The sequence below is a fragment of the Rhipicephalus microplus genome, chromosome 1 (assembly GCF_043290135.1).
Source record: "Rhipicephalus microplus isolate Deutch F79 chromosome 1, USDA_Rmic, whole genome shotgun sequence".
NCBI classification, from domain to species: Eukaryota; Metazoa; Arthropoda; class Arachnida; order Ixodida; family Ixodidae; genus Rhipicephalus; species Rhipicephalus microplus.
In genome coordinates, this window is record NC_134700.1 from 182614068 (window position 1) to 182631384 (window position 17317).

Here is a 17317-nt window from a genome sequence, read left to right on the forward strand (position 1 = left end):
AGGGATATATAGTTTCGAACACAGCAATAGTGGGTGTATTCCGCCGCGTACAAATATGTAAGAAGTGGTTGACAGAAAAGAGGCGATCTCGCAAATAAGTTTTATTTTTGCGATCATTGCACGTCCGAGAAACCACGTGATATGAACCAGCCTGCATATATACACCCTTGTTCAGACACAGCGGTGCCGTTGCGTATCAACAGGCGGCTGGAAACGGTGTGGTGCGTTTTATTTCTTTCCATCCATTAACCATAACACACACACACACACACACACACACACACACACACACACACACACACACACACACACACACACACACACACACACACACACACACACACACACACACACACACACACACACACACACACACACACACACACACACACACACACACACACACACACACACACACACACACACACACACACACACACACACACACACACACACACACACACACACACACACACACACACACACACACACACACACACACACACACACACACACACACACACACACACACACACACACACACACACACACACACACACACACACACACACACACACACACACACACACACACACACACACACACACACACACACACACACACACACACACACACACACACACACACACACACACACACACACACACACACACACACACACACACACACACACACACACACACACACACACCAAAAAAACGCGATAGGAAGGTTTCGTAGACAGTCATTACGCATGTATGTAGAATAAATTATTCAACAACCTTCAGTGCCAAATGTGTATCGACGCACGAAGCTTATTGTTTGTATCTTACAGCACGCAAGCGAGAGCAGGCGCGAAAGGGTTCACGCTCGTACTTCCGTTAATAAAGCACGTACGCACGCCGGAGTCACTGCTCGAAAAGACGAATAATGTAGCAAACTGTGTCCCCAGGCAACGCTCGCCTTGTCGCCTCACACACTTTATTCTCTTCGTATCGCACGATTGAATGCTATACTCTGGCAATCGAATATTTTAAACGAACCCGTTTCCGGATGTCTCCATCATTTATTGGACGGGGCCCGGTCGAAACGGCGGAGCAGGAAAGTTACAACCCAACGCCGACTGTGGAAAGAGCGCATATATTCAATAAAACGGGCGAATGAAAGAAAAGAAGAAACGTTGAGCTTTTTTTTGGTATGAATAAATTGTAAATGCGGATGTATGACGTTTTTTTATTGGGTTTTTTTGTCTAATTTCCGACAGAACTATTTGTGAGCGCGACAGTGAAAAATATATGCGCACAAAGAAGTTGTCCTCTGATGTGCTTGATAGAGCGTTGTTTTATCGCAGAGAGGGTGAAAGAAGAAAAATTATATATAAACCGACGAGACTATACGAGGGAAAGCAATATCACGACTGCGAGATTTGAGAACTAGCAATTTCAAGTATGACGACAGCAAGAAATTACCATGTTATGGTGGTTTGAGGTTAAAATATGACAGCTTTGTCACTTGATTGAGATCGATTGAAGAGACTTTCATTTTTCGGAGTTTTTGAACCACTGAAGTGTCGCTGCACGCATTTAGTTTTTTTTTTTTGTAAATGTTAATATTTTTTACCTATCCTGGTGGTTCTTTGTGTTATTTCATTCTATATCATTTTGTTGTTTACTTTTGATGCTATATATATTCTCGTTGATGTATCTGTCAAAAGTTATACCTCGCAAATTATACTGCAAGTTACATGACTGCCGTTCTACGTGGCCTGCAAGAAGACAATTTGTTCAATATTTGGATTCTGCAATATCCCCTATGTTCGCTGAGCATCAAATTTTCTTCTCTAAGAAATGTTACGATTATATGTTACAAATGAATATACTCTTAACCATTAAGCCACCACTCCGCGCACCTTTAGTGCATTGCCCTTGAAGTTAGTGTGCTGAAATTGAACATTTATTTGCTGAATAAAAAGAAAAGAAAAACAAAGAAAATACGCCTGTTTTATTCACACTAATAAACTGTGTTGCTGAATCACATCCTGCATTACTGTATCACCATGGAACTCACAGAACGCAAACGTTGAGCAAACTATATATATATATATATATATATATATATATATATATATATATATATATATATATATATATATATATAGAAAGAGACATATAGGCGTTGCCGTCACTGTAATTTTCACAGAGTTGTTCCCTCATTGAAGCCGAGACCAGCTGCAGTGTGGTGGCTGTGCTCGTTGGACAGCTGACGACGGATACGGCGGCACGCTAAACAACCGCAAGTGGTCGGAACTTCCGGAGCCCTCCACTACGGCGTACTTCATAATCATACGGTGGTTTTGTGATGTTAAACGCCCCATATCAATCGATCGTTCTTTAACGCGCACTAACATTGCGCAGTACATTGACCTCTGCCATTTCACCCCCATCGAAATGCGACCGCCGGGATCGAACTCGCGACCTTCGGGTGAGCAGCCGAGCAGCCGCTGCACCACCGGGGTGGACTTTTCGGTCAAGGGTGCCGCATGACGCTGATAGTGGGCAGAAGGTTCCGAGCCTGAACCCCGTATTCTAGAACGCCCCTTCACTCAACACTCCACCTTCACTTGAGAAAGCCGATGGGAGCGCCGTCTCTAGTCACGACAAGTCACTGCACATCTGCGATAATCTGCTGCGATTCTTGAGAACCGCAGTGCCATTTTCAGCCGAGTGGTGGCGCAGTGCTCAACTCTGTCAAGTGAAGGGTGAAAGTTGAGTCGAGGAGCGTTTGTGAATACGGAGGTAAATGTATCGGGTTTGCAGCGTTGTTGCAAAGGACATACAAAATAGGTGGCGACTGCAACTTGGAGATAAAAGACGCCCCGAAAGGTGCAACTGCTTTCAGACTGTATAAAAAAGCAAACGCTTGCGTCGGGGCATCGCTGAGGGTGTTAAACGGGAAAGACGTTAGAAAAACTCCATAAAGAGGGTATATAGTACTACTTGTTGGGTTTTACGGTCAGCAGTCAAGGTACCCGGCTGCTGACCCGCAGATCGCGGGATCGAATGCCGGCTGCGGCGGCTGCATTTCCGGTGGAGGCGAAAATGCTGCAGGCCAGTTTGCTCGGATTTGCGTGCACGGTAAGGAACCCCAGGTGGTCAAAATTTCCGGAGCCCTCCACTATACGGCGTCTCTCATAATCATACGGTGGTTTTGCGACGTTGAAGCACACATATCGAATCAATGTGTTTTACGTCCCAAAACTACAATACGATCACCAGGGGCATCGTAGTGGAGGGCTTTTTTTTTTATTGAAATAGAAAATAAACGAAGGCGTTCTTGCACCGTTACTTGGCGACGGCTACCCCTTTCCACTTATTTGGTACAAATAAAAATATGAAAAAAAAAACAATAGCATGTATACAGTCCTGCATCGGTGAGAGCAAACGTTCTCCTATATGGGCAGGACAAACACGTAGACGACACGCTCACTTTCAACTTTTGTCCGCTCAGTATTCGTCAGAAATCTTCGTTTCTTCGAAGAACTGTTGCAGCACCTTCACTGCTTTGCCGTTTGTTTTGGATGGCCATGGAACTAGTATTTTATTCAACCCGAATGGTCGCTCAAGTTCAAACCTAAGCAGTTCTTGTTCTAGTCGCCTTCGGTGTGTGTCGTGTTTCGGACCGTCGAGCAAGAGGTGACAGATATCCTCGTCGTCGTGGCCGCATGAACATGCTGACGATGTTGCACGATGAATACGAAGTAGGAAGTGCTTAGTGTAAGCAGTTCCGAGTCGTAGACGATGAATGAATCTGTCGATACGTTAGGATCAACAGAATATAGGATTGATTCCTTTGTTTTGTCTGTGAACCAGAGTGGAGGGCTTCTGAAATTTTGATTGTCTGGTGGTATTTTTAGCGTTCACATAACTCACGTCAGTATGCATCGGCCTCAAGCATTGTCATCTCTAACGTAATGCGGCCACCACGGCCAGGATTCAATCCTGCGACCATTAAAACAACAGCCGAGCACCAGAACCACTAGACTAACTAATGTGGCTCGGCGAGAGTGTATACAAGGCGATTCCTACTTGAATATTCGTGGCGAGATCTGGCTATAGAAGGCGGTGTGCGGCACCTATACAAATGCACGCAGCGGCGCTTCGTTGCGTGCAACTTGAGCCGATTATCGGCGAATAAGATCCGTTGACTGCTGTTTACTGGTAATATCTACGCTCTTCTTTGCCGAATCAATGCACAAAGCCTTTGCAACGTTAATATAGCCATCGGGTGAAGCGTAATCTGCGTATGAAAGGTATGCTCGGCCTGGGTGACTGTCTATACGCGCTTTCGTACTAAATCACACTATTGCTGTGTTGTTTGCACGCGTTCAGCTTGTGTTCCGCTTACCACGCACTGCTGTAGTGTGACTGAACTACTTATTCACTTCTTTCTCATCTGGATACAAAGAGAGATATAGAGAAAGACGGTATATCAGTGCGATGAGTTCAGTACCACTGTTCGCACGAATACACGTACGCATTTTTTCTCTCATTCTGTTCACCGGGAAAAGTGGGACTGTCGATAAGTCTTTGGAAGCTTGGTGGCTGGCAGCGCTACGCGTAAGTACATGTTCGGTAGTTTCACGTTTACCCCATACACGCATGTTCTTGCACCATTAAAAGTATAAAATGCTGCTAAGAGTTCAGCAGACTCGATTGATTGATTGATTGATTGATTGATTGATCGATATGTGGGGTATAACGTCAAAAAAACACCATATCATTATGAGAGACGCCGTAGTGGAGGGCTCCAGAAATTTCGACCACCCGGGGTTCTTTAACGTGCACCCAAAGCTGAGCACACGGGCGTATACAGCATTTTCGCCTCCACCGAAAATGCAGCCGCCACAGCCGGGATTTGATCCCGCGACATGCGGGAAAGCAGCCGAGTACTTTGGCGACTAGACCACTGCGACGAGGCAAGTTAAGCAGAAAGCTTTCAACGATGAGATTCCAGCCTGACAGTGATACAACAATGGTCTGGTATAAAATATTTTATGGGACGAGCATGTTTTTGTTTTGTTTTTTTTTTCAAACAAAAAATGAGCGCTGCCTTCAATCAGTCAATAACAATGCCACTAAAACGCTCAATACCACGTAAAAAAAATTAGATTTTTCATGAAGGAGGAGGAGGAGTAGGAGGAAGGGAAAAAAATGAAAGGCTTGGAGGTCAACCGGGCGCGCGGATTTCTCAAGAAATTATACAACACAAGTGTAAGGCATGCCGTCTTAATTAACTTTGAGTGTCTGGGTTTTCTTCAATCTAAGCACACGGGTGTATCTGCCTAACTTCACCCCAAGTTAAAACTGCGAGGGGCAGCTTTTAAATGCAATGTTAGTACCAAAGTGTCACACCTTACTTAATCGTATTATTTCTCTGTAGCATTACCATGGCCAGATAAACACAACTAAAGCTCATTGCATAATCGATAAACAGCAGTTCCGTATAGTTATACACCTAAGAACGCGTGGGGGCATGCCCCAGAGCCTCTTTTTTTTTTTACAACCGGGTCGCTAAAAGGCTGCATGAACACACCGTTTAGAAGCCCTCATGTCTTGGACAATGCCAAGTGCATTTTACAATGTGCTTTAAGCAGAAAAGGGGCACCCACAGTGAAATGATTCTGGTTAATGGAGGGCACGACGACAATACACAGCACTCTGGGAAGTATACCACTCGCTGATCTTATTGCACTGCACTAACAGCCGAGCAAGACCAAATGATTTCGTGCGTCGTTTCAGGCATACGTACAAGCCGTTAAACTCGCACTGACATGACAGAACAAAGCACCCTTTGAGAACGCACATGACGCACTCGCACATGCAAACCAGCCGTGGCTAGCAGAGGGCGCACGGAGCAACCCACACTGACGCGGTTCAACCAGTTGCCGCCAGGCGCCGACTCCGCTCGATCTCGAAGCCAATAACGTTTCTTAGTGAGCATTCCCGGTGAGCTGTGCGTGGGCTGCTCGCATTAAGTTGCAAAAAGGAAGGAGATAGAATGCTAAAGACGAGAGTTCTTTTTTTTTTTACTGAGTAAAGACGATCTATATAGCTGTTACCCCCTTTGCACTTACCGATATATCACCCTGTACGACCTCATTACGTTACTTTCCGCTTCCGCAGTCTCATTACATTTTTTTTAATTTTTATGATATGTCGCGCGCTGGGGTCACGCACTACTGATGCAATTATGATAACTATCTTACTAGAAGTATAGAGTGTACACATACTTTAAATTGACCAAAGCCAATACAACTTAAAAAAAAAAAACAGTTCCACACGAGGTTGGCGCGAAGATATTAAACGGTGCCTACAAGAATGACCTCTAGCTGTCCTGTGAGAATGTGAAGATGCTAGTCACAATGAGTGCAACGTATTGCACTCGGTGCGCAAACAAGCTGCGAATAGTTGTTAGTACAAATGAATGAATAGACTTTCAGCATTATAGAATACATTATACCGTTCGCTGTAACCGAGAGAACTCTATAAGGTATATTGCAGAAAAAAAAAATGTACGGGGTGTGGGGGGCGTATCTTCTATATCAGAGCCAGCGGGTATTTCGACATGCATGCAGAGTTGCACACCACACACGTGCTATTATCGCTAATTGCAGGGCTAGAAGAAATCTGTAAATGATCACCGCCTAAATATTGTTAAGCAGTGGTTGCAGGCGAGACGATATGATATCATTTCACAAGAATTCAAATGTGCGTGACCATGCATGCCCCTGTGCAGGTGCCTACGTATTTATTTCCACTCACGCTGCTGTGAACGTCCTCATTCAGAACGGTATGCAGATGTAAATCCATGGGTTTACATCTGCTGCAGCACGCCCAACGATAGGGGATACACTTACATTTAAAGGCGGTTAATAGCGCCGGGTTAAGTTGCTAGCGATGAGTTCATTGGCAGCATATCAGGAGTTTCTTCGGGCTCAATGAATGAACATTCTTTTTTTGTTCCTATTATTGAAGTACGTTATTCGGAGAGACAGGGGCAGTATGAAAAGGCTTCAGTTATTTCCGACTCTCGGCGCACCTAAATGCTGCATTGATTTGTTCACCAAGAGCATGTGGTGAGTGAGAATATTTGTCTTGTTTCGGGGTTCCATGCTGAGGCTGTTTCAACTTTGTCTACAATATTGTTTTTGTTTGTTATTTTTTCAATACCTGACGGTAGAAAAAAAAACGAAATAGTGCGTCATGCGTATGGACAGTCGAAGACATGTATGTTACAAGGCACGCCATATCACACTGAAAAGGTTCTGACCAAGCCTCTATGCAAAAAAGAAAAAGTGACTGAACTCTCCTGGATAGTTACTAAGTAACACACTTGCGCTGTTGCAACTAAATTCAGGTGTGAATCATCAATTTAACATTTGTGATTGAATGCTACGTATTCGAACTCAAACGTGCACTAGTTAGTTGTCCCTGCATTTGAATAAAATGTTTTTTTTTCTCTTTGAAAAAAAAAACTTATATGTGAATTACAATAGACACATGAATAAAGCTCTGGCTGTTCGGCACCTTACGCAAAGCCGAAGATTTCCTTTCATTCACAAACGTATTCAGTCGTGACATTCTGTTCGAAATAATCGCCATCACTAGCTTACTACAATACCCAACTCCAATAACTTTGGTTTTTTTTTTTCTTCAGGTTTCCTCCATTTACATGTTTATGTATGTACAACCATCTACATGAATAAACCACACAGAATATGCCCTTAATTTACAAGTCTTCTAAATCACTCAACGTCATCGGCTGCATATATCTTGTCCAAACCTTGTGGCAAGTAATTTCCGCAAATTCAAAGTGTTATCTCTTATCCCCATAACATCACTTTTTACACTTCTTCTTTGTGTGCGCGCGCGCGTGTGTGTGTGTGTGTGTGCGTGTGCGTGTGCGTGTGCGTGTGCGTGTGCGTGTGCGTGCGTGCGTGCGTGCGTGCGCGCGCGTGTGTGTGTGTGTGTGTGTGTGTGTGTGTGTGCGTGTGTGTGTGTGTGTGTGTGTGTGTGTGTGTGTGTGGTTTCCATGAGTACTTTCAATGACAACGCGTCACGTGAACATTAATTGAGCGCAACCTTTAGCTATAGCACAAAAAAGCTGGCTCAGATGAAAAAGAAAGAAGGAGGGTAACCTGCTACGCTGCATGGAGGTGCGAAAAAAAGGGATTGGATAGAGGGCAGTTAAAAAGTGCCAAAACAAAAGCCATCGAAAATGTTTAGGGCAGCCTATACGGCAGTAAATATAGTATGTGCGGCTGTATTTAATTTCTCAAGTGTACGAATAATTTAGCTAATAAAACGTTCTATACAATATACAAACAGCTGTTTTGCTTTTATCCCCCAAGAATCCCATGCCAGAGGCGACAATCCGCTTTAGCAACCTGCAGAAAATATCACCTCCTGTCGCAACGGCAAAGTAAGAGGATTCTATAGTGTCAGTGACCTTAGCAAATAAAGGTCAATGCAGGTCAAGTGATCACGAAAACGCGTCAGAGCCACAGCATCGATTCTTCAATCACCGTTTCGTTCCGTTCGTTTATGCCATGCAGTTTTCCTCGGTACTTTGTGAACTGTATAGTTCGCTATTATGAATCATGCAGTCATTACTTTCTGGATATTTTATTTGCTCATATGTTAGGAATTATGTCCTATTATGTCCTTATTAAGATATACAAATGATAATCACGGATTGTTCAGTCGTATCTGAGCTTACTGCGAAGAGTAACTGCCTGCTGCGTACACCTGTTTACGGACATAATACAGGTCCGGTCTAATCACTAAAGGCGCATAATTTCGCGCGCGCCTGTGAGGGCTACGCGGCGCATATACCCGAACTAACGCTATAGATAGCGGTTAAAGGAAACACGAACATGCACGCTAATGAGGCGCGTTAAAACGACGGATCACACGGGAAGCTGGTACGCACAGAATACATGTATCAATTAAGAAAACAATGATGCATCGACGTTCTGACAATTAGAGAAAAATTGACGGAACGCTCACCTTTCGGAGCCAGCGGAGGCCTGTAAGTTTTTCCCAAAGCGCATTTCCGGACGAGCCCCTCGCGTCTGTGCCGGCCGACCCGTACGCTGTAGATCGCTCCAGCCGCATGCACCGTCGCCTTAATTGGAGAAATTTGCTTGTTTTTCTTTTTCCCCCTCGCAATTCGCGTCGTGCATAAGCTAAAGCGGCGCTCTCTGTATCACTTTCGACACAGCGCGCACGGCGAGGCGCAGGTGCTGCATGCACAGCGCAGCTAAGCGAGAGCCTCTCGGTGCGCTCACATGCGCCGCCGCGACGCCATAAACGCATCTGTGCATGGTAGACAGCCGACGCGAGAATAATTCGAGCACTGCGACAGGGCCTCGCGAGTGTGCGCTAGAGTAGATCGACGCTCGAGCGCCTTTGTTAATACTTTGTGTATACGCGCGAGAAAAGTGATTGTCGAGGCGCGCTCCGGCATATGACACGTGATCTCGATGTTTTCTTTAACACTTTAGTTCTATCGTTTTGTTTTTTTTTTCTTGACGCGTTCGCACCGCTGTCTGTTCGTTTATTGCACCGCGCTGTACCAACACCACCTAGACTGCAGGGTACTTAAGTGGTGTTACCTGTACACGCGTTTGTCCTTACAGGGAATGTGACCGATGTGACTGTCACGGCGACCAGTTTGGAGCAATAGAAACATCATGTTTGCAACTGTAATAACATTTTTGGCGCGAGGGAACAGGAGGGTAGGATGGGCATGGTATTTCTCTCTGTCTCTTTCTCTTTTACAATAGGATAACAGCAATTACCCGTTATTCCTTATAGAGACAAACTATATTAATTCCGCGTTTCTGTATGTGGGCGTGTTTTTACCTGTCTCTATCGCTCCCTCACCCTTTCTTTTGCTTTCTCTCTACCTTTCTCTCGTTATTTAGCCTTTCCCAAGTGCAGGGTAGCGCCTTGGTTGTTTATGCTCTGGTTAACCTCCTTGCATAATGCATAACATCACCTCTGTTCACAAGCAAAATGAGGAAGTGAGAGAGAGAGAGAGAGAACGTGAAGCGTGGTGCCGCGTATAGCTATATACGGACAACCACTATAGACAACTGACAGTCGCCTTCAAGCAATGCTGCAGGGGTCGCATATCTTTCAAATTTCACCACATGTAAGGACAGACACCCAAGAAGTTTCCTTCCATCAAAGGTCGATTGTGGGACATGTGAGGCGTGTTCGAAGGTTCCCAGCGCAGAGATGAACCATTACCGGCCATTTGTGTCAGGCCAACGTGCACCACATGCTGCAACATCGCCGCCACCACCTAATGCGTGAACAGGCTTCTCACTATATAAGGGTGCGTGCGCAGGGAAAGGGGGCACCCTCCCTCCCCACCCCAGTCACTTGTGATGGGGAGAGGAGCGCAAAGTCGGCCCCTTGCTTTTTTATACCATGAGATTAATAGGAAGGGGGAGGCACTGCGGTAAACATTGCTCCCCCCCTTTTTTTTCCCCCTGAAGGAGTACTCAGCGTACTTTCATGTTTCTCACGTGTAAGACACTGTAGTGCACATAACATGTTTGAAGGCACAAATATGAGCTATCACAGTCTGAGAGTTAGCAAATCGTCACTGCTTGCCTTTTATACGGTACCAGGTTGTAGCCAAACATGCAGGACCTATTTTTAGACTTGTTTTTCATAAACGTTACTCTTATTCCGTTTACTTATGTTTTTACTTTTATTTTTGTCTCCTCATGTTTTTCTTTTGTCTTAGTGCTTCCTCCACTTTCTTAAATTGTATAATTCATATACGTTCGAAACCCTGTTGAACATTGCTTGGGTAGTAGGGTCATTGTCGGGCAGTTAATCTTCCTTTAGCCGTATCATCCCTTGACATGTAACATTTTGAGATGCAACATGTTGAAAAAAAAACATTATTTAAAGTATTACTATAACTTTTTTTTACCTACACCTATTCGTTCACTTCCCATGGTTGCTTTTACTTTGTCAAGAAGAAATGGCTGTATTGAAAAATGAAAAAAAAAGTACTGTCCTTTACACCGAGTCAATTAAGTGATGCCGTGAGGTTAAATGAGTGTTTGGCGTCATACTCAGATGAAAGGAACGTCCACAAACTCACGACCACGTTTACGAACTCACCAACATGCCAGTACAGCAATGTGACATGCCTCGTGCAGTGAGCTACTGAATACCGCTGCAGCGATTACGACATGTTATACTGTGAGCTGCGGTGAAAACGTGAGCTGTGGTGGACGCACCGTTTATAAATGCTCGAAATGTCGTCAAATACGCATTTTTGTCACAAAGCCGCGATGTGCAATCGCGGCGTATTTGCGAACGAACCCAAGTGACGACATTTCGCTGCCTTTTCTGAGGAATTCGCGATTAGTCACCTTCATTGAAACTTACATCTTTCCTTGTTTGGCAAAATTTTAAAAACTACAAATAACGGGAGAAAAGGCACTATAGCGTTATTGTATATACGAGTAGAGAATGCTGCACTTCAATCCGCATGTGTATACATACTTATACAATACACGTCTCCTAACACCCTCGTATGTAATCGCGTGAAGAAAGCTCGCATTTCACACTCGGAGGGTAACAAAGGTTCTGACGCGTACTCTCATCTATCACGTCCAGAGCTTATACACCGCGTCGGTTCGTCCATCGCTGCAGATGATGCATCAGCAAGAGGAACGCACGGTACACACTACACGTGCTTCAAACAGCTGCCTCCTCCTACATGTATACGCATGCCATTTTGCCAGTTCCGTTATTGTTCCCTTTCGTGCGCCTGGTTGTTCGTGTTTGGCTTTTGTTTTGGCGTCGGGAAGAACAGAGCGAGACTGTGCGAGGCTGCAGGGAGTGGATATAGACGCCGGGGGTATCAATTGCGTTGCGCGCGGTGAAACAGACGAAATCGGTGGGCGTCCCTACGTGGCGCGAAATTAATGCGGTTTAATTAGGTTTTCTAGGCGAGGCGAGAGGAAGATTGGCCGCTGCCGGCTACTGCTGCGCCGAGCGAGGGGTGGCAAGCACGCTGGACTTTCCACAGTGTGGCGCGCTCGTACAGGCATGCTCGAATGCCGCACTCAAGCGCCGCTCATGCGAAGGCCAGAGGCTACCCGCGGTGTGTAGGAACAGACGCTTGAAGCGCCCCCGGAGCCGCGAAGATGTTTAATGAATACGAGGGTCATGCCGCTGCGGGGAGATGGCGTTCGGCGTATAATAATCACTCGCTGGCGCGACCCTCGGCTCGCGGCGTGTCGGCGCGGTTAACGACGCCTGGGGGGAAGGGGGGGGGGCGGCGTTTATTGTACCAGCTTTAATGAGGGGAGCCACCTCGAGTCGGGAGAGAGGAGGAAGGGTAGATCGAGTGTTGCTCATTACTGGAATGAAGAACCTTCCTGCCAGAATGCCTCCCCACCACCAGTCGCCTTCCTTGCATGTCGCTTTTCGTGTATATCTATGCCCTCGCCCTATTCTTCGTGTTTCCGACGATGACCGGCTGGTTGACTCTAAATCTCTGCAGCGCTGAGCTAATTTTGACACGCGCTCCACGTCGACATTTGCGAAGGAAGGCAAATGTCCACCGTATATAAGCATGATCTGTCGCAATGATCGCGATACACGTTGCACTTCTTGCAGGCACGAATGCGTATGCCATTCTTTAACGTATATGCGACCTCTGTGCCATTTCGAGGAACAAATGCCATTTGGTTTAAAGTCGGCCTATACCAAAGGCAGATGCTTTCGTGCCACATTGCGTAGAATAACTTTCAGCGAAACGGACCTATAGAGTATTGTGACGAGAAGCTACCAATATATAGAGACAGGTATGCGGATTGGGAGAGGATGGTGAGAAGAAAGAGTGGTACCCCCTCGTTTTATTTTTATTGCCCCTCCTTCCACTGCTTGTTGTTTAGCGGTCAACGCGGCTCTTACCACCGCAAATTGTATTACGCAAGAGAGCGCAAAAAAAAAAGTTTTATGGCACCTGCGCGTGGTGCGGTGCAATGACCCTCTCGTGTCGATTTATCGCGCGCTTTCTGGCGCTGTCGACCATCGAGCGTATAAATATCCCCGTAAACGTGATTCCATAACTTTCCTCGAACGCCCGCGCGGCCGTATGTACGCCCATTCGAAGACGAGATTTTTATCGACCATCGCTGGCTTCTCGCGTGCGTTGTAACATGCCGCAACCGACCGGCAAAAAGGTCCAATTACCACACACACGCTCTGTTACATGCGCACCCTTGCCGCGTAACTCGGGATCGGAGAGGCCCTCAATGAGGCGTACCCATAATATGCAAGTTCAACGCCAATGACGTCACTATCGCGCAGGGAGGACGAGGAATGTGAAGAATCTCGGAGTGGTTCGGTTGTTGCGGAAGCGAGCGCGGAGTGGGAATAATATTATTATCCTAGACAGCCGGCTCCGCAGGCGTTATTAAGTCTATAATATTACAGTGTACGACCACGAGCATTTTGCGATAGAGTCATCGAAGCGTCTTATTCAGTATCAGGCCTCCACACGCTGCCGAAAATAAGTAACCGATTAGAATTACATGCAGTTACTTTTTTTTAAAAGGTGACCACCGGGGTCAAGTACATCCTCACGAAACTAACTGAGCAATAATCGTCTAATTTTGCGTTTATTTCTTTTAATATTTTATTGCCGTAACACAATAAAACAAGTTTTGTCAAAACGAACTCATGTGACTTGCATGGTCGAATGAAGGTTGGCATGCCCTAGTGTGGCTTTTTTGTGACAGTGTTACACGTTGTTAACTTTCAACATGAGTTTTTTTTTTTTTTTCAAAGGTCGTCGCCTATTTTTCACCATTTCTTTCTTAAAAGTTGAGCTGCTAACCTGGACACTCTCACTGCATACACTGCCCCGCCGCGGTGGTCTAGTAGTGGCTAAGGTACTCGGCTGCTGACCCGCAGGTTGCGGGTTGAAATCCCGGCTGCGGCGGCTGCTTTTCCAATGGAGGCGGAAATGTTGTAGGCCCGTGTACTCAGATTTGGGTGCACGTTAAAGAACCCCAGGTGGTCGAAATTTCCGGAGCCCTCCACTACGGCGTCTCTCATAATCATATGGTGGTTTTGGGACGTTAAACCCCACATATCAATCAATCACTGCATACACTGAAGGGAAGAGTGGTGTGTAGTTGCGCAGTGCTCTGAAGATAGTGTCCATGCATCACGCTTCCCCATTGCTGACATTCGAAGAAGGCGTTGCAGTAAAGGCTTTATAGCGACCCCCCACCCCCCATCCAGCAACAATTCCTTGCAGAGCGGTCGCATATCTGGACGAGAGCTACTGAAGAAGGCTAGCTAAAAGTTCACTTAGAAAAAAAAAGTAATTAATTATCAGTAATCCATTGCAAAAAATGTAAGAGTTTACTCGGAACATTATTTTTGCAAAAGTGATCAATCATATAACAAAATTACAAGAAAATGTAATTAATTGAAATTATTCGATTACGTGTAACGCATGACGTACAACTCTCTCAAGAATGTTGAGTATTTTTCGTAACTTTTACGAAAGCATTCGTTAAGACGAAAGGAGGTGGTTGGAGGGACATAAAATCTCCCACGTGCTTCAAAAAGAAAGCAAATAGGGAAAGGCGGTCAAACGTAGACGATGACGCTTTCTCGGAAACTAGAAACTTTGTCACAAGTGTCGACTAAACAAGTATAGCCTGTGGTTAAATTACTTTATTGCACACGTTGCATCTGCTTAAGCGAAGACGGTCTACTTTCCGTGTATAGGCATGTCCATTTACTGGGGCATATACTGCAACTGACACAGCAGCATTTGTTATAAAATGTGTCGCCAAAGGCACTCATGCATCGCTTTATTTTGGGCTGATGTGTCAGAGCTTTTACCGACAAAATCGATATTTTATATGCCACGCAATCGATTCTCTAAAATGTTTGAGCAGGGATATCTCGAAACTTGTATGAACATTAATATTGTGGTAAGTGAACCTACTCGCCTGTTGGCCTGCTGCCCGACACGGGCATTTAACTAAGGGGGCGGATAATTTACGGATAAATTCAACTATGAAGAACGGGGTGAGTACAGTGCGCATATCAAGAGAAAATACATGAAAACGTTGTGCGTAAGCGTCAAATTAGGCCAGTCCTTGCGGTCTGCATAGAAAGTTTAACGACCATTAGACGCAAGAAAAAGTTGAACGTTCCTTCTGCTTTCTCGAACGGCCCTGAATTTAGATTTCCGGCCTGTTCTGAAACGCGCTAATAGAGTGTACCGCGCAGTTCAATCGAATAATTTCGGAAATCGCTTCGAAATCTGTTGTTTTCCCAAGACCTGCTTACTTATATCTAATGTTTCGACGCAGACTGCAAAAGGCGCCCTGATTTGTCTTCAGGAACCTGCTCCTTGATGGCGCAGTGGCTATAGGTTGCACAGCCGCTGACCCGAAAGTCTTGAGTTCGATCCTTGCCGGGGCTGTCGTATTTCGATGGATGCGAAATGGTAGAAGTCCATGTACTGGCGTCAGTGGCATTTCTCACATCCATACCGCGGCTTTGGGACGTAATACCCCAGATATTATTACATACACTGTCTTCAGGAACTAGGCGAATAGCTTTTCGCACCATATATATACTACATGAAGACGTGGTGGCCCCACGGTACCACGTATCATGTCCGGATAACAGATCAGTGTGTATGTGCCACGATCACAAAAAAGAGACGACGCCCCTTTCCATCAATCTCGGAAACTTCCACATCGGGCCAGCATCGCGGCTTCACGCAGCGTCGCATCGTTCGTCCTGCACACGCATGTACATACGAGCACGCACACTATAATACGAACATGCATATTCCGTCGTTCGCGCGGAGGCACTCCACCGAGCCAACTCGACTGCTCAAGGGGCGCGCCGAAGCTATTAGAAACGCTAGCTTCCAATTAGCGTGCCGAGCCAAAAACAAAGAAAAACCTAAGTATTCGCCCCTTCATAAAACACGGCTCTCTTGTTTTCCTTCCTCCGTCGTCTGAGGATCCGTCTCCCCGGTCGCTCTTTTTTCGTTGTTGTTTATCTTTCAAAGATTTTGGCCCCCATTTAATGGCCAATTGCCATTGGGGCTTCGTCTTTCGCGGAGCGCGAGAGTTCTTTGTCTCCCCTTCTCGCTCGCTCCATGTCGGCTGGCGCCTAATTAACTGCCTCCCCATTCTCTCCTTTCGTGCGCCGTTGTTTGACGCTCTGCTCGTATATATACCTGCATGAGCGCACAGTTTCGCGAATTGCGCCTGTGTGGTGGAGGAGAGGGCGCACACTCCCGAATGCGATGATGAAGCGAGGTGGTCGAGGCGTTTGCCAGTCAATCCGCGGGACATTTCTTTTTTTTTTTTGCCTGTTTTGTACGTTTATACAGACACGCATTATACGCAGCCGTTACAGTCATGATCGTCTCGAAGCCGGAATTATTATAACCGCGCCACTGGCACGCCGAGTGTCCCCGAACGAAATTAGTTTCTCGCGCTCGTTTCTGTTTCTCACAAACAACCGCGCGTGGGCAAGCTGGTTGTTCCGCGCGTCCTTTATGCCATTCCTGTTTTCCGAATGATTCGCTTGCTCTCTGTCTGCACGTAGTGCACGTACGAAGAGGGAAAACTCTATATGCGTTTGCATGCTTGTCACTGGGCAGGTCTGCTCAGCGTTCGTCGCGTATTCAGCTCCGTAAGCGGGCGTCGTTGTCCCTCAGCAAATAAGCGTAAAGGTCGCAACTTCCTGCATGCACGCTCCACTACAGTACTCGTTACTGCTTCGAGGAAAGATATTGAGTTGAAATCAAGATAAACGAACTGCAGTTGAAGGTTTGAATGTTGTAGTCATATATGACTTTAACTCAAACCTCTGTGCGCTGAGAAAGCTATAGTAAAAACAACCTAGTATCACCGAGCTAAAGCCTAACAACGACCTATAGAAACAACCTGCATATCACTATCACTAAAATCTAGAAACATCCCAGAAGTAATGAGATTACTCGTCAGGATCATCTAGTAGATATCGCGGTTTCAAGCCTTGCGTAACTCAGTGCGAGGTTCAGTCATTTTTTGTTGTATGTCAATTATTGAATGTCTAATTGACATTGTTATGCTTCACCCAGCTGATTTGTCTGACTGTAGCGTCTCTAATTAGACTGAATCCGCGCCCCAAACTCTTCCTCTCGCCCTAACCTAAACGCTGTGCATGTATAGCATTATGTGACA

The 17317-nt window shown here is 45.8% G+C and overlaps 1 protein-coding gene across 3 annotated transcripts in view; it reads right to left on the reverse strand.

The window, feature by feature from the left end:
- Nucleotides 1–17317, reverse strand: part of LOC119178373 (uncharacterized) — a 148319-nt gene that overhangs the window by 73450 nt on the left and 57552 nt on the right. Inside the window, exon 1 of one of the 3 annotated variants that reach the window (XM_075888699.1) lies at nt 9069–9430. The exons of the other annotated variants lie outside the window; for them this stretch is intronic. The gene's annotated coding sequence lies outside the window, so the exon portion shown is untranslated. Of the gene's footprint in view, nt 1–9068; nt 9431–17317 lie in introns of those variants that run through there. 3 annotated transcript variants of the gene reach the window in all.